The sequence below is a fragment of the Neoarius graeffei genome, chromosome 3 (genome assembly GCF_027579695.1).
Source record: "Neoarius graeffei isolate fNeoGra1 chromosome 3, fNeoGra1.pri, whole genome shotgun sequence".
NCBI classification, from domain to species: Eukaryota; Metazoa; Chordata; class Actinopteri; order Siluriformes; family Ariidae; genus Neoarius; species Neoarius graeffei.
The window spans coordinates 77,585,184-77,605,837 of record NC_083571.1 but is presented as its reverse complement, the minus strand read 5'-3'; the positions used below and the strand labels follow the sequence as shown (position 1 = coordinate 77,605,837).

The following is a 20,654-nucleotide window of genomic DNA, read 5'->3' as shown; positions in this document are numbered from 1 at the left end:
GTGTTCCATCAGATGGCACTTCTACACCAGCATCTTATGGTTCACCAGAGAGGGCATCCATAGGGCACTACCCCGTGGCATCTTTGGTGCCCCAGCCAGCGCCCACGTCACTTCTGCCACGCCAGCCAGCGCCCGCGTCACTTCTGCCACGCCAGCCAGCACCCGCGCTACCTCTGCTAGGCCAGCCAGCACCTGCACAGCCTCCTCCAGAGCAGCCAGTGCCAATGCAGCCTCCGCCCATTCAACCTTATCCGCCAGTGCAGCTACCTGCTGGGCCTTGGTATCCACCTTATGGGATACCACTACCACAACCTGGGCATTATCCTTGGTACCCATACCCGTACCATGTGCCTCAACCTGCGGCCTACCCTGCAGCCGATACAGGAGCACCTAACTTGATGGAGATGGCCATCGCTTCATCCTATGGGATACCGAAGCCTAAATTGGTTGCATTCTCATCAGGCAAAGAGAGTGACTTTATTCTCCTGAAAAAAGGTCTGGACACAGTCTTATGGCCTCACCGACATCTGACAGAGGATTATAAGTTTCAAGTTCTCCTTGACCTTGTGAAACTTCCTGCAGCTTATCAGATAGTTAAGAGGCATCTTAACAGTCCACAGCCCTACAGCGCTGCGATGCAGGCTCTGGAGCAACGGTACGGCCAGCCACAATCCCTCATACAGAGTGAGCTGAAGGCCATCCAGCAAGCTCCAGCTGTCCAGATGGGTGATGCCCAAGCACTTGAAGATTTCAGCACAGCAGTTAGCTCACTAGTGGGAATGCTACAGTCGACAAGTGGGCCAGCCAGGTACAAGCTGCAGTGTGGTTCGCATGTTGACATCCTGCTTAGCAAACTTCCTATGAGCTACAGGGATTCCTTTGTAGAACACTGCTTGAAGTGAGGCATCATAGCCAGTGGGTCTGCTATGACTTATACTTTGACCTGGCGTCCTGGCTGGAAATTCTCAAACCCTACAAATCTCTCAACGAACCACTGAAGGCATTCAGGGAGAGCCTGCACGTCGAGATACCAAGTCCTCCAAACAGACAAAAGTGAAGTCATCCACTGTGTTGCTAAACACTGCTGCTACACTGAAGGCAACTGCACCTTCCACATCGCCAAAACACAAGCGTGAGCGATTCAAGCCCTTTTGCCCATATTGCAAGTCCAACGAGCACTACCTGAGTGGATGTTCAGAATTCACCAGCATGAATACATCTCAGAAGTCAGATTGGATAAAGGAACAGAACCACTGCTGGAGGTGTGGTAGAGGGCATAAACCCGACAAGTGCACTCTGAAGAAGCCTTGCGTTTCCTGTGGAGAGCAGCACCTATTGACTTTGCATGAGGTCACATCTATGCAACAGCCCGGTGTCCTTACCGTCAGCACTGTATCCACAGTTGTTTACATGGATCAAGCAAGTCACTCACGCCGAGTGATGCTCAAAGTTGTCCCTGTTCGCTTGCGCAATGGGAACAAGATCCTGGATACCCATGCCCTGCTTGATGATGGGTCTGAAAGGACGATCATACTTTCTACTGCAGTTGACAAGCTTGGCCTGAAGAGGGAGTGTGAGTTCCTAACTTTGAGAACTGTCCGGCAGGACATGGTGCACCTAAAGGGAGCCTCGGTGACACTTGAAGTATCAACCATGTCGAACTTGGGCATCAGACACAAGCTCAAGAATGTATTCACTGCTTCAGAGCTGAACCTTGCTGAACAGTCCTGCCCAGCTGATGTCCTGAAGAGGAAATACCACTACCTGAGGGATGTTCCAGTCAAGCCTTTCCACAAAGCTAAGCCGATGATCCTCATTGGGTCAGACAATTCACATTTGATCACTGCCATATGTCCAGTCCGCATGGGCTCACCTGGCTCTCCTGTTGCTGTATGCACAAAGCTGGGATGGGCCATACAAGGGCCTGCGACGTTCCTGCAACAGCCCTGTCGAGTTCATGCCTACACACCACCTTCCTGTCACCCGCTCAAGAGCTACGACACAATGTGGAGAAATTATGGCAACTCGACACTCTGCCTCGTCGCAATGAGAAAGAGATCACACGCTCAAAGCAGGACAGCTCTGCACTTGCTCTGTTGGAAAGTGACACGGTACGGATCAATGTGGATGGTGTGGAGAGATACGCGACACCTTTCCTGTGGAAAGAGGACCATACCTTACTCCAAGCGTCATCCTCTGCTGTGATGCCTCTCCTATGATGGGCTGAGAGATGGCTGTCGCACAACCCTGAGCAGGCTACCATCTACAGCGGAGAAATACACAAGCTGGAGACCTGGGAGGACCTCCTACTTACCACACATCAGGCTGTTCACAGGGCAGCTTCCACACCCCCAAGCGCCTCTGAACGCATTGCAGCTGAACTGGCTCTCCTACAGAGAACACAGAGAACTTCCCAGAGGAGGTGACCGCTCTCAAAGCTGGAAAGGCCATACCAACTAATAGCCGACTGAGCTCACTCTCACCAATGCTCGACCAACTTGGACTGATGAGAGTTGGTGGGAGGCTTCGCAAGGCTGAGGATCTAGAGGACGACACTCTTCATCCTATTGTACTATCACCTGATCACATGGTCACACGCCTACTGATTAGAGACTATGACAATCGTCTCCTTCATCCTGGACCAGAAAGAGTCTATGCAGAGGTCCGAAGATCGTATTGGATACTGCATGGACGTCAAGCCATCCGTAAGCATCAGAGGCAGTGTACAGAGTGTTACAAGTGGCGCAAGAAACCGGGGATTCCCCAAATGGCCGATTTACCCTCTGCACGATTTCGTTTGAATAAGCCTCCTTTCTGGTCCACGGGGGTTGATTGTTTTGGCCCCTATGCAGTCAAAATAGGCAGAAGACAGGAGAAAAGGTGGGGCATCATATTTAAGTGCCTGACTACAAGGTGTGTCCACTTAGACCTCCTTTGCCATATGGACAGTGACTCTTTCCTCCTTGCCCTACGGAGGTTTGTAGCAATACGGGGAAAGCCATTTGAGATTCTTTGTGACCAGGGCACTAACTTCCGAGGGGGAGACGGAGAACTCAAGGAAGCCTTTGCTCAACTTGAACCTTCCCTGAGGGAGCAGCTCGCCAGACAAAGCATCTCCTTCAGATACAATCCACCTCATGCACCTCATTTCGGAGGAGCGTGGGAAAGAGAGATCAAGTCTGTCAAGGCTTCTCTCCAGGTTGTGCTACGCGACCAAATTGTTCCAGAGGAGATCCTTGCCACTGTGTTGGTGGAGGTGGAAGGGATTCTTAATTCAAAACCTCTGGGCTATGTGTCATCAGACGTGGCGGACCCGATCACGCCAAACCAACTCCTTATGGGGCGGCGGGATGCCTCCCTGCCACAGGCCTTGTACGGGCCTGAAGCTCTGCTGGGACAACGACTCTACCGACACAGCCAGGTCATCGCCAACCACTTCTGGAACCAGTTCATCCGGAGATACCTTCCCAACCTTCAACTGCGACAGAAGTGGAAGGGTTCATCAGAAGACCTAAATGTTGGACAGGTTGTCTTGGTAATGGACAGTCAGCTGCCAAGAGCTATGTGGCCAGTAGGTCGGGTCAGTAAGGTCATTACTAGTGATGACTGTAAAGTCCAGACTGCTGCAGTGGACATTAAAGGTAGCACCTACCTGTGGCCAAGCTAATTGAGTTACCTGAAATGCCCAGTGATGTAGCTGATTAATGTAATAACTGATGGGCAGTTAATTTATGTTGTTTACAAATTTACTAGGTAAATTTGGGGGCGGCTGTATAAAATTCCCTGCCTTCTTCTGTGTAAATTCCTGTTGTTCTATGTAAAATACTTTTGCCTTTAAGAAAATGACGCACTGCCCCTTTAAGGAGCTGCGTTATATAAGCAGGCACGGACGTTTCTCTCTCATGCCGTCGCATTCTAGGAGTCTCATGTCTCGTTTGAAGGTCTCTTGGTGCTGTTGTGCGTGAATGTAAATGTAAGTGCCCTTATTTTCCTTTGTTAGACTTTTTGTTGGTATAGCCATTTATAAGTTTGTATTTCAGCCAGACAATCTCTTTGCCATTTGAAATGTCTAGCATGTTCTGGGACTCAGCAATATTGTGTTAGCGATCCTACACCGTGTTTTATGTTTGGACATAATGGAGATAAGGCAGTACGAATTTCCTATGTTTTATGACATTTTAGTACTGTTAATCACCATATCTTTATTACTGTGTGTTCAGTACATTTCTTGCAATTATTACCTTCAAATAGAGTGTTGGGCGGCACGGTGGTGTAGTGGTTAGTGCTGTCGCCTCACAGCAAGAAGGTCCTGGGTTCGAGCCCCGGGGCCGGCGAGGGCCTTTCTGTGTGGAGTTTGCATGTTCTCCCCGTGTCCGCGTGGGTTTCCTCCGGGTGCTCCGGTTTCCCCCACAGTCCAAAGACATGCAGGTTAGGTTAACTGGTGACTCTAAATTGACCGTAGGTGTGAATGTGAGTGTGAATGGTTGTCTGTGTCTATGTGTCAGCCCTGTGATGACCTGGCGACTTGTCCAGGGTGTACCCCGCCTTTCGCCCATAGTCAGCTGGGATAGGCTCCAGCTTGCCTGCGACCCTGTAGAAGGATAAAGCGGCTAGAGATAATGAGATGAGAAATAGTGTTAAATAGGACATTTGTTATGGGAATAACTTTAGCATTCTCATGTTAAGTATTTTCCCTTTATTTATTTCTTTGTCTTAGAAACCACAACACAACTGTTGTCACAACTTTTTGTCACAACACAACTTCAGAACCTTTGACACAGATGTGTATATATGCACAGAGACAATTAATAAATGGCAAGATACAACCTCTAGAATAGCTGCGTTCTTTCTGACCAAAGAATTAGGCCAGCGGGTGTACGACCAGTACTTTCCTCATCATTATATCCTACAATTTCACTTTACATGTAATTAATATAGAATATATGAAAGTTTACCTTTTTGAATTAAATTATGAAAAAAGGAACTTTTTCATGGTATTCTAATTTTTTGAGATGCACTAGTATGTTTTTAAGAGAAAGCCTGTGCCTGTTTTAAGAGAGATCCTCATATAAAATTATAAGGCTTCAGGATGATGCAACCAAGGTATACTACAGTTACATTTCCCAGGTAACATGCTGCCCAAAAAGACAGGTACAGGCATGTACAGTCTTCTCTGGAAGTATTGGCATGGCAAAACCAGTTCTTTTGTTTTCATTATGCACTGAAAACATTTGGGATTGAGATCAAAACATGAATGTGTCAACAGATCATAATTTCAGCTTTCACTTCCTGATCGTTACAGCCAGAGATGTCAAACCTTAACGGTCCAATACTTTTGGATAGGACTGTGGACAGAGACATTCTTAATGACAATTTTTAAACACAATACTATAAGTTTATGCAAAGCAATTATAATAATTACTATACCTGCACATGCCTACCTTTGACTACTGTGAATTAAATGTACCTGAATGCTCCCAGACCATGAGAGAAAATAATTACTGGGTATTTTCCATCGGTTTTAAAAGAAGCATTCCATGCTGCTGGGATTTTGTAAGAGCCTTTTGACAACATAGAAGAAAAAGTTGTTAAAACATTTTAAAGAACTCATTATACATGTACACAGTGGCATAGCCAGGAATTTTTCAGAGGCAGATAAGGAAATATACTACATAAAATATCCATTTTAAGGTGGATAGACAATACAAGGAGCAGGGATGGCACAAATCTGCCATTTCATTTTTTAAGGCCGAAGTCATAGCATCATAAAATTTTAATAAAATACCTTTATGACATTTCTACTGATAAATTGTTGTTTTATAGTGTTACACTAGTAATATAGGAAAATAATTTATCTAGTAAAGCTTTTGTCCTTCTGCTGATGTAAACCTGTACTTTGGTGTTTGAGGTGGTTAAATATGGAATCAATGATGACTGTCCTTTATGAGCATCGGAATAACACAATTATTGCATTACAGTAATGTTTGTAAAAGGTATACTGAATACAGGTCAGCTGGACTGTATTTGTGTTATGTTAACCATCCAGAAATAAGCATTTGGAATGCTATGGCAAGTCAAATAACCGCTCTTTAAAACCATGGTTAGCAGAAAAACATCTCAGAATGAACATGCAGAACCCTGAACGTTGTCCAGTTTGGGTGAGTCTGTACCCAATGTAGCCTTATGCCGCTTTTCCACTACAAACGCGGCTGAGTCAGGCTGAGCCGTGCCGTGCTGAGTCGAGCTGAGCGGGGCTGTTGGAGTTGCATTTCGACTACAACCGCGCTGAACCGTGCTGGCTGGAAGTGGGTGGACACATTGGGTGGAGTTAGCGAAAGTGGGTGGACGTCACGTGATGTCATTAAGCGGCGCAAACAGTGACATCAGTGATCTTTTAAGCGGTAGTCTCACGACCCGAATAGTAAACAATAAACATGGAGGACATGGAGTCGTTAGTGTTGCTGGTCTTGGTTCTGTGGCTTGTTGTCGGTGACAACGCCAACAGATACTGGCAAGAGCGTATAGGCGAGGCGCATAAGGCTTCATAATTCTTCTTCCGGGTTTGCGGTGTTTACAGATCCCAGAGTGCTCGCGGGGCGTGTGTGGGCATGTGAGGACACTCCTCCTCACCAATCAGTGCACAGGGGAGTGTCTGCTCACACCCCCAGCCTCACTCGGCACGGTTTGGCTCGCTTCAGCCCTACTCCAAAACGGTGCGAGTTTTAGGGGCTAAGCAGGGCTGAAGCGAGCTGAGTCGTGCTGTTTTTTGGTAGTCGAAACGCGAGCCATGTCGGGCTGAAGTGAGCTGAAAAAGGGTAGTGGAAAAGGGCCATTAGAGTCCTGCTGACAGGAGTGAAACCTGATCAGGTTTTCAATCTGTCTCAAAGATGCTTTTCTGCTCACCACAGCTGTAAAGAGTGGTTCTTTAAAAGGAGATACACAGAACCTTTTATTTTTAAAACACACACAGACAAAACCCCGATTCCAAAAAAGTTGGGACAAAGTACAAATTGTAAATAAAAACGGAATGCAATAATTTACAAATCTCAAAAACTGATATTGTATTCACAATAGAACATAGACAACGTATCAAATGCCGAAAGTGAGACATTTTGAAATTTCATGCCAAATATTGGCTCATTTGAAATTTCATGACAGCAACACATCTCTAAAAAGTTGGGACGGGGCAATAAGAGGCTGGAAGAGTTAAAAGGTACAAAAAAGGAACAGCCGGAGGACCAAATTGCAACTCATTAGGTCAATTGGCAATAGGTCATTAACATGACTGCGTATAAAAAGAGCATCTTGGAGTGGCAGCGGCTCTCAGAAGTAAAGATGGGAAGAGGATCACCAATCCCCCTAATTCTGCGCCGACAAATAGTGGAGCAATATCAGAAAGGAGTTCGACAGTGTAAAATTGCAAAGAGTTTGAACATATCATCATCTACAGTGCATAATATCATCAAAAGATTCAGAGAATCTGGAAGAACCTCTGTGCGTAAGGGTCAAGGCCGGAAAACCATACTGGGTGCCCGTGATCTTCAGGCCCTTAGACGGCACTGCATCACATACAGGCATGCTTCTGTATTGGAAATCACAAAATGGGATCAGGAATATTTCCAGAGAACATTATCTGTGAACACAATTCACCGTGCCATCCGTCATTGCCAGCTAAAACTCTATAGTTCAAAGAAGAAGCCGTATCTAAACACGATCCAGAAGCGCAGACGTCTTCTCTGGGCCAAGGCTCATTTAAAATGGACTGTGGCAAAGTGGAAAACTGTTCTGTGGTCAGACGAATCAAAATTTGAAGTTCTTTATGGAAATCAGGGACGCCGTGTCATTCGGACTAAAGAGGAGAAGGACGACCCAAGTTATCAGCGCTCAGTTCAGAAGCCTGCATCTCTGATGGTATGGGGTTGCATTAGTGCATGTGGCATGGGCAGCTTACACATCTGGAAAGACACCATCAATGCTGAAAGGTATATCCAGGTTCTAGAGCAGGGGTCTTCAATCCTATCCGCAAAGGGCCGGTGTAGCTGCAGGCTTTCATTACAGCCAAATTGGAGGCTCACTTGATTGTTGATTGGAGACGAGGGTGAAATGATCAAACAAGTGAAATCAGGTGTAGCTCCTGCTTGGTTGGAATGAAAGCCTGCAGCCACACTGGCCCTTTGTGGATAGGATTGAAGACCCCTGTTCTAGAGCAACATATGCTCCCATCCAGATGACATCTCTTTCAGGGAAGACCTTGCATTTTTCAACATGACAATGCCAAACCACATACTGCATCAATTACAGCATCATGGCTGCGTAGAAGAAGGGTCCGGGTACTGAACTGGCCAGCCTGCAGTCCAGATCTTTCACCCATAGAAAACATTTGGCGCATCATAAAACGGAAGATGCGACAAAAAAGACCCAAGACAGTTGAGCAACTAGAATCCTACATTAGACAAGAATGGGTTAACATTCCTATCCCTAAACTTGAGCAACTTGTCTCCTCAGTCCCCAGACATTTACAGACTGTTGTAAAGAGAAAAGGGGATGTCTCACAGTGGTAAACATGGCCTTGTCCCAACTTTTTTGAGATGTGGTGTTGTCATGAAATTTAAAATCACCTAATTTTTCTCTTTAAATTATACATTTTCTCAGTTTAAACATTTGATATGTCATCTATGTTCTATTCTGAATAAAATATGGAATTTTGAAACTTCCACATCATTGCATTCTGTTTTTACCGTAAAATACCAAACAATAGCCGAGTTCCAATTAACCGCCGAGTTCCCTTTAACGGCCGGGTGTACACGTGTGTTGTGACAAATAAAGGCCGGTTCCGAATACTCACCGGGGTCTAAAAAAAAAAAAGCGTCCGAACGTTCTATCTAGAATCTTGAGGCCCAGCACTTTTCTGGTTTTCTGGTGTTTAAACGATTTTGTATTGCATAGTTTTCTACCGAAACAATATGAATGAATGAATGAATGAATGAATGAATGAAATTATTTCTATAATACTGTTTACAACATTTTGTTACGTGATAATAAACATGCCATTTCAATGTTTTAATCTTGGTCTACCATAATATTTCTTGAGGAATGCAACTCCGTAACTTTTGACAGATGTCTTAGCCACCCCTTTGGGTATACCCAACGAAAGCCAGCGTGTGTGGTGACATTGAGGACTGCGGGTTTCCAAGGTTGGACTGCTGCTTCTGTTAAACGACCTAAATTGCCGAATGCATGCGTCAAAGCACACACTGAGTTTTATTAAAGACCTTATACCATTTCACTTGCCCTTACCCATTCGGATCTGGAAGACGCTTTACAAAAAAGGTGAGAGCGTTCTAACATGCATTTCAGTCTGCTCGCGGCCAATCTAATCCAAGGGGCCTTTTCAACAAGTAATCTGTCGTGCAAGTTGGGCAGAAGCACGCGTCAGGCAGGCAACATGTAGGCCTACAAGTCAGTAACCTATTCAACTAACTTTCATCCGAACTTTAAGTTTTCTACGGGGTCGAGCCACCGTACCAACTCACTCGGGGAATAGGCTCATATCGGCCAAATAGGGAGACGTCTTGGAGAGAAACGTGATGCAAGATGACAGTATGTAGCCACTGCAGGTCACTTATTTTTCAGCATAAGAAAAAACCCTTTGGTTTGACACTTCGCACCCTAATTATGTTGCTTCAACGTCGCGCCCTCCATGCAATTTCAGATTGACAGACATTGCAAAGCGCAAAGGGTGGAGGCTGCATGGGTGAGGGTGATAGCAAGTGACCATAACTTTGCAGAGTAATTAAATCACAGTGCTGCGCACAGACAATGGTGTGGTTTCTTGATTATTTTGTAAAGCATGCGCTTAACTAGTCATTAACAGGAAAAGGTGTGTGATTTATCCTTTATCCACCCCGACTGTGCCATGCGAAGATGCATTTTGCGTCTTCAAAATTCCCCGAAGTCGGCACCGTGCTATCTGTAATCTAACTCTAAACAAACTGTAAGTTATACTGGTTAAAAGTAGGCCTATCTGAGAATGATTTTTTTTTTTCCCCGTTTTGAGGTAGATTTTGGGGAAGGTATTTGTGAAGAAGGAATTAATCGCCTGTTCCAAATAGCCGCCTAGTCTCTAATACGCGCCGGGTCTCTTACGTGATTGAGACAAATAATCGCCCGGGCTATTATTAGGTATTTTACGGTATTTACAATTTGTACTTTGTCCCAACTTTTTTGGAATTGGGGTTGTATTAATCTAAATGCAGGTAAACAACAAATGTTGTTTTTGTTATGCAACCAAATGAGAGTCGCATCTTACCCGTCTGCGTTCTCACTTCCTGAAGGCTGAGCTTGTGGCAGATTGTTTTGAAACAATCTGACTTTCAGTTCTTCGTTCATCCGCTTCTTCCATGTAAGGGTGAGATATTGCTGCTGAGGCAAGCATATCCAGCAGAGAAATCTGATGACTGGTCCACTCATTCTCCATTTTCTCCATACTGAGTACTCCGCCATTACTGCCCGGCTCACACACCGGGAGAACTGGTGCAACTGAACTTGCTTTCCCTTTCTTGTAGTTTTCTTTTCCTTTAATTGTTGGTACTGCACCCTCTTTCAACACGGGCTTATAGCCAACGCTCCTCAACAGATCAGAGGTTTCGTATGAGTCCTCAGTAAAATGTGCAGAGCAGACAGACCACTTCATAGGTGCCCAATCCATGAATTTCTCGCAAAACGCATCCAAATCTTTGCAGTTTGAACATTCTTGGGCCATGAAGGCACTGTAAATCCACCTTCTGTTGTGTTGCTGCACCCGCCAGCAACACATCTACGTGGCATGGTGATAAATTAGCTCAATATGTAGGATCGAAGTTGCAGTTAGCTCTGTGTTTTAGTATAGTGAAAATGGCGATGAGACCAATAGCTTTCCTGCTGTGACGTCACAGATGTCAAGGTCATTCACTCAGACTGCTACCTATATAAAACCACTTTAATCGTAAAAATTACTATATCAGATTTATTGTTAATGCTTAAAACTATTCCTATGCCATTCTTGAGGTCTCGAGGCATTTATAAACAAAAAGTGAGGCCATGGTTCTGCGTATCTCCTTTAAGTTACTGTAGCCTTCCTGTTAGCTTTAAACCACTCTTATCTTCTGAACTCTCTGATCAGTAAGGCATTTCTACATGCTGCTCATTAAGTCTTTGCTGCTCACAGGATGCATACCATTCTGTGCAAACTCTAAAAACTGTTGTGTGAAAATGTGTGTTGATAAGATAACTGCACTGAATGTGCAGGGGTGTTCTTCTTAAAGTGGCTGGTATATAAGAGCTCATGAAAGAACTGCAGTGCATAATAGTCTTTAAAATAAAAAATAATTCTTATCCATGGCCACAACATAATTCCATTAGAAAAAGAAAAAAAAAGTAAGGGCCCGTTTACACGAGGACGCTGTCGGGTAAAAACGACTAAATATTTTATCAGAAGTGCCTTTCGTTTACACGAGGACGGCGTTTCCGAGGCTGAAAAACAGATAAAATTGAAAACGCCTTCCAGAGTGGATAAGTTAGAAACGGCCCCCGTTGCATATCCGTCTAAACTACCCAATACGCAAAACTCTGCTCGGATCTGCTCACGTCGGGTATGCGTTTACGTCCTACATATGTCATATACTGCACATGCCAGCCCGGGAAGTAAGAAAGTAAGTAAAAAAGTAAGAGCATGTCTGATTACATCGATCCAACGGACCTTCAAGCTGCTCTGTGTTTTAATGCAGTAGATGTGTTTTCCTGCTCACTCGCCCAGCTGGAGCTCCTCAGTTTGGTGTCGTCAAGTTACACACGCACGCGCGCACACGCGCGCCGCCTATTCAAGCCGCTCGTGAAACCATAAACCCGAGACTGAAAACAAAACTAGCAGCCGAACGGGTTTATTTTGCTGAGATGGACACTGCCTTTTCTCTTCTTCACCGAAACAAGAGTGAGTGTTACTTAATAAAGGCAGATTAAAAGAGTTTTGGTTTGCTCCTGCTCCTCCCTTGAGCACTACAGTACCTCAGCCGGACCGGTGTTCTGTAAAGTTATCCTAGCAAGTTCTCATACAGACCGTTTTATTATTCAAAACAAGTCATTACAAATTATTTGACTCGGCCAAAGACTCGACCAGTACGCACAAAACATAAAAATCGGCAAATGCGTGAAATTCTCACCGATTTTCTATCAGCCCAGCTGATCGGTGGGACAAAACTACTGTTGAATTTTCCTACCCTCCTGGATTTCACGCATGCGTAGTAGGCTTGGTAGGATAACTTGACAGAACAGCAGCGCAGATGTGCAGATCAGACAAGACAGAAGACGTTGCGCATGCATGCAGACATAGCGGAGACATTTATGCGTCACCGTATAGACGCAGATTTCCTCCTTGAAAACAGTCGTGTAGACGCGGAAAAAAGTGAGAACGAAAACGGACTTTTGCGTTTTTGTTTTATACCATCCCCGTGTAAAGTGGGCCTAAGAATGAAGAAACCCCTTTTATAAGCAGTGGTGTCCAAACTTTTAACCAGCAATGTCAAAATCTCTGTCTCACAATCTAGGTATATCGGTTAAATGTTGAATACATAGAGTATAAGCTTATAAATACTGTGCGCACACCCACACACACACACTAAACTATCACTTAAGTACAGTAGAACAGCTGCTGAATATATACTCAACATTCAGTAGGTGTTACTTCACAGTAACAAGTTTTTTCAATACATAAAGAGGCTAAAGATATTCATTATTGGTGTCTGAACAAAGAGCTTACCAAAGAGGTAGTTAAAAATTCTTTCACTCAGTGCTCGGCTCATTTTCATGAAGTCAGCAAGGCCACTGAAGTATTCTCTGCATGGGATCCAGTGTGGCTCATCAGAACCCTCTGGTGCTTGGCATGGATAGTAAAGTCTGAAGAAGATTCCCTGCAAATGCATGAATTTCTGTTTTGAACAGCAATCCAGTCACATACACTATATAGCCAAAAGTATGTGGACACCTGACCATCATGCCAACAAGTGCTTGCTGAACTCGAGTCATTCCAAACTTGTAACCCCAATTTGATGATATAATAAAGTTCCACTCCTCTGGGAAGGCTTTCCACTAGATTTTGGGGTGTGGCTATAGAGGTGTGTGTTCATTCAGCTACAACAGCAATAGTGGGATCAGGCACTGATGTGGTGAGGAGGCTCCAGTTCATCCCAAAGGTGTTCAGTGGGGTTGAGTTCAGTCAGGGCTCTGTGCAGGACACTCAAGTTCTTCCACTCCAGCATTAACACATCATGTCTTCATGGAGCTCACTTTGTGCATAGGGGTATTGTCATGCTGGAACAGCTTTTGGCCTTAGTTTCAGTGAAGGGAAATCTTACAGCATACAAAACATTCTAGACAATTAACAATTTGAGGCCCACATAATGATGGCCAGTTGTCCATGTACTTTTGCCATATATGGTGACCCAGATATAGTTGAGGGTTTAGGAGAATTGTTCAACAATAGCTCTCTGGAGTTTGAACTCAACATTTCATTAAAGGGTTCCCAAACAACCCCAAATGCATATTATGAATTTTCTACGACCCCAAACCTTGACCACCCTACATTCTGCTTTATTTATAATTTCATATTTGCTGTAACATTTGTAGATTTTATTGTGTCAGTAATGTGAGAGACAAAAGCCAAAGGAATGGCCCTTGCTCAGGCTTACTGTCTAGTGCGAAGGGTGAGCTTACATATCTTGACATAGCTTTGATAAGGGCACATCTCTTTCCACTCGTCACAATCCACTTCAACCAATATATAAGGAACTAGAAAAGCACTCGGAGAGCACAGACCTCCGCCAAGAATCCTTTAAATAAATCCGGGATCCAGAAGGTGATGTGGATCACCGCCAAAATGTAATGGCTTGTTACTTGTGCCCAGTCACACCTCTGGAAAAAATTTCAGAGCAATCCATTCATAACTTTTTCCGTAATGTTGCTAACAGACAAACCAACAAACAAACAAACAAACTACCGAATGCTACCAATGCTACCGAAAACATAACCTCCTTGGCGGAGGTAATAGTTCATGCTGGGATGGTGTGACATGGGCCAGAAATAAGAGCATTGCAAGGTTCACATACTCTGTGTACTTTATCAACCTCTGGAAGATTAAAAATTCACACACTATAGATGGCATGTTAGAGCCAAGTAACAAGGACAGCAACAAGCTCTGTTTTAAGCTGTCTTTAAAGCCTAAGGTTGTCATGAGCTGCATCTCAAACCTAAACTTTTACAATTTTACATTGAAATGCATTTACTAATCTAGAAGTGCCAGATCTAATGCTTTACAACTAATGTTAAATTATTAATATTTCTAATAATAAAAAGTCAAACAAATGAAGAAAACAAAAGAGAAGAATGTGTTTTTTCCCCTCCCAAAACCCCATTTGTAAATCAAGCAACCCCACGTGGGGGTTAGTGATCTATTAATGAACACTCAGCCTTAACCATTGAGCTACCACTGCCCATTTGGTGTGAGCAGGGATGAGAGTGGGTGGTCACCAAAAAAGTAGAAAACAAGATGGCGCCCGAAGCCGGGGGTCTGGGAGGGATACCCCCCTCCCCAGGAAAATTTTGAAAAATAAGGCCTTACAAACCACTTTTCCTGCAATCTGAGCTGTAGTAGATAAAAAAAAAATCTGTTGTCTTTTTTATATATTTACATGAAAATATGTTTCAAATCAATAGGAGTATTGTTTGAATTCAAAATAAAATCACAATCTACATTCAAGGGTATGGTTATAATTTATAATCAACAAAAATGACAAACTAAATTCACATTAAATGTAAGTTTTATTAATTATCAAAATGTTCATATATTAAATAAAATTTCTTAGGGAGAAAAGGTCAGTCTCCCTATGTCCTCATTAGTTGCACATGATTTCAAAAAGTCTTTTGAAATATTTAAGTTTTCAAAACTGTCAGCATTAATTCAGATTTACTGACCATCATATACATGTTCAATGTATTAAATCAAACGAATGCTAAGTTTATGGGATAATGTCTGTGTATACTTTCATCTCATCTCATTATCTCTAACCGCTTTATCCTTCTACAGGGTCGCAGGCAAGCTGGAGCCTATCCCAGCTGACTATGGGCGAAAGGCGGGGTACACCCTGGACAAGTCGCCAGGTCATCACAGGGCTGACACATAGACACAGACAACCATTCACACTCACATTCGCACCTACGGTCAATTTAGAGTCACCAGTTAACCTAACCTGCATGTCTTTGGACTGTGGGGAAACCGGAGCACCCGGAGGAAACCCACGCGGACACGGGGAGAACATGCAAACTCCGCACAGAAAGGCCCTCGCCGGCCCCGGGGCTCGAACCCAGGACCTTCTTGCTGTGAGGCGACAGCGCTAACCACTACACCACCGTGCCGCCCTGTGTATACTTTATACAATTATTTATAGCTCACAGTCACTTCTCATTTTCATTTAATCATTTCGACTTCTTCAGCCTTTTGGCCAAAGACAAAAGCTTGTCAGTCCTCTGTTTTTTATACCAGCATCGATTTCACGTACCTTCGCTTCGTCTTGCTTGTCAATTGTATTCGGCATTTTGAGTAAAAAAGCCGATACGAAAGAGAAACGTATTTTTGAAGCGCAGCGACGATGAACATGTGCAAGTTTCGATAAAATAGAACAGATGCGGGTACTTTTGTAAGAACTGTTATGATTGGCTATCATGCTCTCGCCAGCGATGTTTTGGCCAATTACATTGTAGATAACACGTATTCTACCGCGAGACTTGGCGAGACTAAAGATGGCGAAAATGTAAACATGTAACATTGTCGTACGCTTGAGTATCACGAAGGAACATACCCCAACCCCCCTCAATGAAAAAAAATCTCAACGGATTTGGCATAATATTGATTTTCGCTCAGAAAAAGCGGAAATCCGCCGAAAAGCGGAAAACTCTCATCCCTGTGTGAGAGAAACTAGGACTCTCACAAAGAAAGCAATGTTAGCACATGTTCCCACTTGTAACAGAGGTGTATGAATGATTACTAATCTGACTCGAGGCTGTACTGGACCAAATGGTTCATGTTCACACTAGCTCAGCAATAATAAAGACTGCTCTACAAGACCAAAACACCCCCACCCACTCACAACTGCTTTGTACTCTTAGGTCTTTGGTAAACATAACTGATGACATGATACAGTATATAAATATGAAGTAACACTGTGGCACATGCAATACATATTTATACATGCTTTACACAATGTACATAAAACAATAAGAGCTAAATTTTCTTTGATAGTATGAAGCAAAGGAAAGTAAGCAAAATAAATGATTGTGTAACAGGTAAAAAGTTAAATTACCAGTAAACCAATAACAGCAGCACCTACAGTTATATCATCTGTAATTACAGATGGGTTCTCCATTTTCCTCCCACCTCCCAAAAATAGTCCGGTGGTTAAGAGACCAAAAAAAAAAAAACACACAATATTGTGTAATTTGTGATATAAGCATGAAATTTTCAGTAAATAAAGCTTTTAATTACTAGATGCATATAAAAGCAAGACCCCTTTGGAATCTTACCTCTAACGCTATAAAGAAAGTGATTTTCTAGATGCTCAGCGGTCTTGTACTGCAGGCTCACAATTAGAATTTGAAGGAAATCTAAATGTATCTTTTTTCCTTCTTTCCTCCCCGTACCTTAGATATTTTCTTTGTTTTTAATCTTTTATCTAAACTTATCAGTGGAAGCATGATGTCTGAGTATCAATGGCTTGATAAAGTTGAAAGGCTGTGAGAAAAAGAAAAACTAGAAGAAGCTGAATACCCATTTTGGTCTGCTCATTTCACATTGCTGCAGACCCAAGCACTGAGAGCCCAAGCTATTACTTCACTCTTACCACTTTTTGATGAAAATGTTCATACAATGGCAATGATTCAACACTCAATGAAAATAGCCAAGCAGTCAACCGCACATCTCAACCCTGAACAAGCATCGGTAATTGTGACGGATCAGCCGTTATTTGCACTTGCCAAGCAAACACAACAGCATACAGCAGATTTGTATGGAGAAGACAAATATGTGGTTATGATGGGTGGTTTGCACACAGAAATGGCGTTATTCAACATGATCAGACAATGGCTGAACAATAGTGGATGGGACAATGCACTGGTTCAAGGAGACGTTACAAGAGAAGGAAGAGCTGATGGTATTCTTAAAGCTTCCCACATCACTAGCACTCGTTATGCCCATCAAGTGAGTGAGTGTGCTTTATATGCCTTTCTTTGCAGTGCATATGACGAGTATATCGAGAGCAGAAACACTGATAACCCTGCTGATTTTGAAACTTGGAAGAAGACACAATGTAAAGATCACCCCCAGGGCTAGAATTTCGTGAAAATTTGCAGGAATCTGTTTGGATTCTCGCAAAACCGTTTTGCGAGAATCCTGAGAATCCAATAAAATTATTTCAACAACTTTTGCGTTTGTTGTGACTGTGTGTATGAGTTTGAATTTTCACAGGCAGTCAATTGGCCTCCAACTCAGCCCTCAAACCACAAATACAGTACCAGTTACAGTAATTAAAATACACATACTTACACACACCATCAAACTCATTATCACTTTATTTCACTCCTTAATCATCAAGTCAACAACTGAAGAATGGAGCCGAGGACAACGTCTTCAAAAGCCTGCCGCAAATACAGTAACTGTTACAGTGAACATTACAATACACAGAGTTATTCACAATAACAAACTCATCACTCAATTTCAATCCTTAATCAAAAACTGAACAACAGAGAACATCTGAATGTCAGAAACCTAACTGCACCAATGTGTCAGGGTCATGCCAAACTATCATTTAGTTTACTCTGCCTCATCACTCACAGCTGAGTCTGAATCATCATCACTACTAGCAACCACACTAGAGTCAGGGTCAGGATGCACAACGGCATACAAGTCAGTACTGGCAGAAGTAGAGCTTGCACTGTCTGAGTCACATTCTGGGGTCAAGCCATGGAGGATCTTGTTTATGTCTTTTCTCATGTCAGTAACCTGTATTTGTGTGTGTTTATCATATATTTATTCATTTCATTGGTCTTGTCTTTCTGATTCCGAATGACTGCACTAGTGTGTGTGTGTGTGTGTGTGTGTGTCAGACTCCTGTATAGGCTATATATCATTATATGCGTGACGATCATCGACCGTGAAACAGAATGCCCACCGTGCTTTGATTTTGTCATAGTGCAGGCTGCATGTCTTACACCTCGCCTTGACCGCGAAATCGTCTTCAAAGTTGAAATCATAATTGTCTAGTAGGTCATCGCCCAACGCCTGTAAACCGCGCCGCGATATTCTTTTCGTTTTTTCAACGGATTTCGAGGTGTTTGGCTGACTATCACTTGAGCTGGAGTACGCTATCTTGTTATTCTTGACAACAAAAGCCACCTGGCGAGTACTCGGCGGACTAGATGCAAGCGACACCAAGCGAGTGAAACACACTTTGCACATGCACAGAACATTTGTTTATCGAAACCAAAACCGTTTGTGGAATTTTTGTGTTGAAGTGATTACTTTGATATTTTACGATAAAATTACGATATTTCTTGAATATTTTGCGCGAATCCGTTGAGATTCACCTGGGGAACAATTTACACGAATACTCACGCGAATCGATTCATGCCAAAATTCTAGCCCTGCCCACAGTTTATGTTCTGGGCAATAACTTTGGAGCTAGAGCTAAATATGTCATGGAATTTGTGAGATCCATTAGAGAAGGAAACTTTGAGCTGTATGGTCAAACTCTCGGCAAACTAATACCATGAATGTTTGCCCTTGACCTGCCCAATTATTCGAGATGGCTACAATAAGAGATCTGATGATGTTGCAAGAAAAGCACCCATCTGTGTATGCAGAGTTTCTTCAAGGGAAGTTTGTGGTTCAAAAGAGTCAACACATCTTCAGTGGTCGCTCTAGATCAAAATCACGAACTGGAAAATGAAGTCATAAAAGGTGATGGAGGAACTATAGGACTGACTGAAAATCCAACAGCTCTCGGGCACTGGATGGTGTCGGCCAGAAATTGCAAGATCAGTGAAAGAGTTCAAGTCCACCTTTGAAGTTACCAAGCCATGCGTCACCCGTCACCACGAGCAAGTACCATTCATTCAGAATGCCTTTGCTAAAGATGTGAAATCACTTATTAGTGAAATATAAGAAGGGGGAAACCCTTTTAGGATACATCCACACGACAACGGCAACGAGATTTTAAAAAAAAATATATATATATATATATCGCGTCCACATGGGCAACGGATCAGTAAAATATCAGGTACATATGGCAACGCAACGCTTGCTGAAAACGATGCAATACACATGCCACACCTCTAGGTGCGCTGTAAGACGGTCCCATCAGAGACACAGAACAATAGAAGTAAGGACGCATGCGCATAAACTATTATGCGCGAGACTTCATATTAGCCACAAAGTCAGAAAAATCTGTTCGTAAAATTACGTTATAATGACCAAATACAATGAAAAGTATTTTTCCAGTCTTCCCTGTGAAAGATAATCCCATGTGATCTCATTTGGTCGGTAAACCTGTTGGTACAGTTAAACGCAGCACATGAATGAGGCATCTTTATTCTCCGCTTTGCCCCATCCAATATGGCAGCGAGGATGACGTATGATTCTACACGGAAGGCGGTGTCTTTAATGGTCCGGAATAAATTGAATGCTACACGTTGATGGATTAATTTGTTCTTCTACGCCCTTTTTGAGGAATGTATTGTAGGACTTAAACCAACATCTGAAGAGGTGAGATCGCTCCTTTTTTTCCCTATGTTTGCTGGCGGGATTGACTCTGCCCTAAGGACTATTTTTTCTCTCTCTCTCTCTCTCTCTCTCTCTCTCTCTCTCTCTCTCTCTCTCACTTTGCACCATTACACAATAAATATTCACAGTGAAAATATTTTGTAAGCGCGTTTCATGAACCAAGTTATAGGATTTGTTGACAACTCGCATCGAGTTCGTTACACTTCTACCCGGCGTGAAGCACATGTGGTTGTGACGTCATCATAAACAAATCTGTTCTACTCATCCAGACGACTTCGCAACGGTGCCGTTGCCAGATCTTTCCACTCTGGAACCCGTTCTCAAAAGATTTCGTTTTGGGGCACCCAAAACGCCGGTGCCGTGTGGACGCCAGGCCGAAACGATAAACAATTTTATCAGATTCACCTGAATCCGTTGCCGTGTGGACAGGGCCTTAAAGAAGGCCATGCTGATTTGCTTGCTCTAGACACAAAAGAAATCCTGCCAGAAAGTGTTGTTGAGGCAGTTCAATCTGCAGAACAAAAAGGACAGTCACAATACGAAATGTATGTGAACGAAAGGCTAGTTGAGTGCTCAAAAGCAATAACTGATACCATTCATCGAAACAAGTTCTCTCTCTTTGGGACAACAGACAATCCTGCCACTAAGAAGACAAAATCTCAAACGTCTGCACTAAAGAGTGACTAATCTGTTTGCAAGACTGTATATTGCTTGCCAGACACGCGATGGGAATCTCCAGGAATTTTCAGACATGAAAATCAAGCTAGCCCATCTTCAATCTCTTGTAATGGTA

At 43.3% G+C, this 20,654-nt stretch overlaps 1 protein-coding gene across 1 annotated transcript in view; it reads left to right on the top strand.

The window, feature by feature from the left end:
• The first annotated feature begins 3,868 nt into the window (after positions 1–3,868).
• The window catches only part of LOC132883583 (histamine N-methyltransferase-like), a 74,997-nt gene continuing 58,211 nt past the window's right edge, over positions 3,869–20,654 (top strand). Inside the window, exon 1 of the mRNA XM_060917371.1 lies at positions 3,869–3,973. The gene's annotated coding sequence lies outside the window, so the exon portion shown is untranslated. The remainder of the gene's footprint in view (positions 3,974–20,654) is intronic.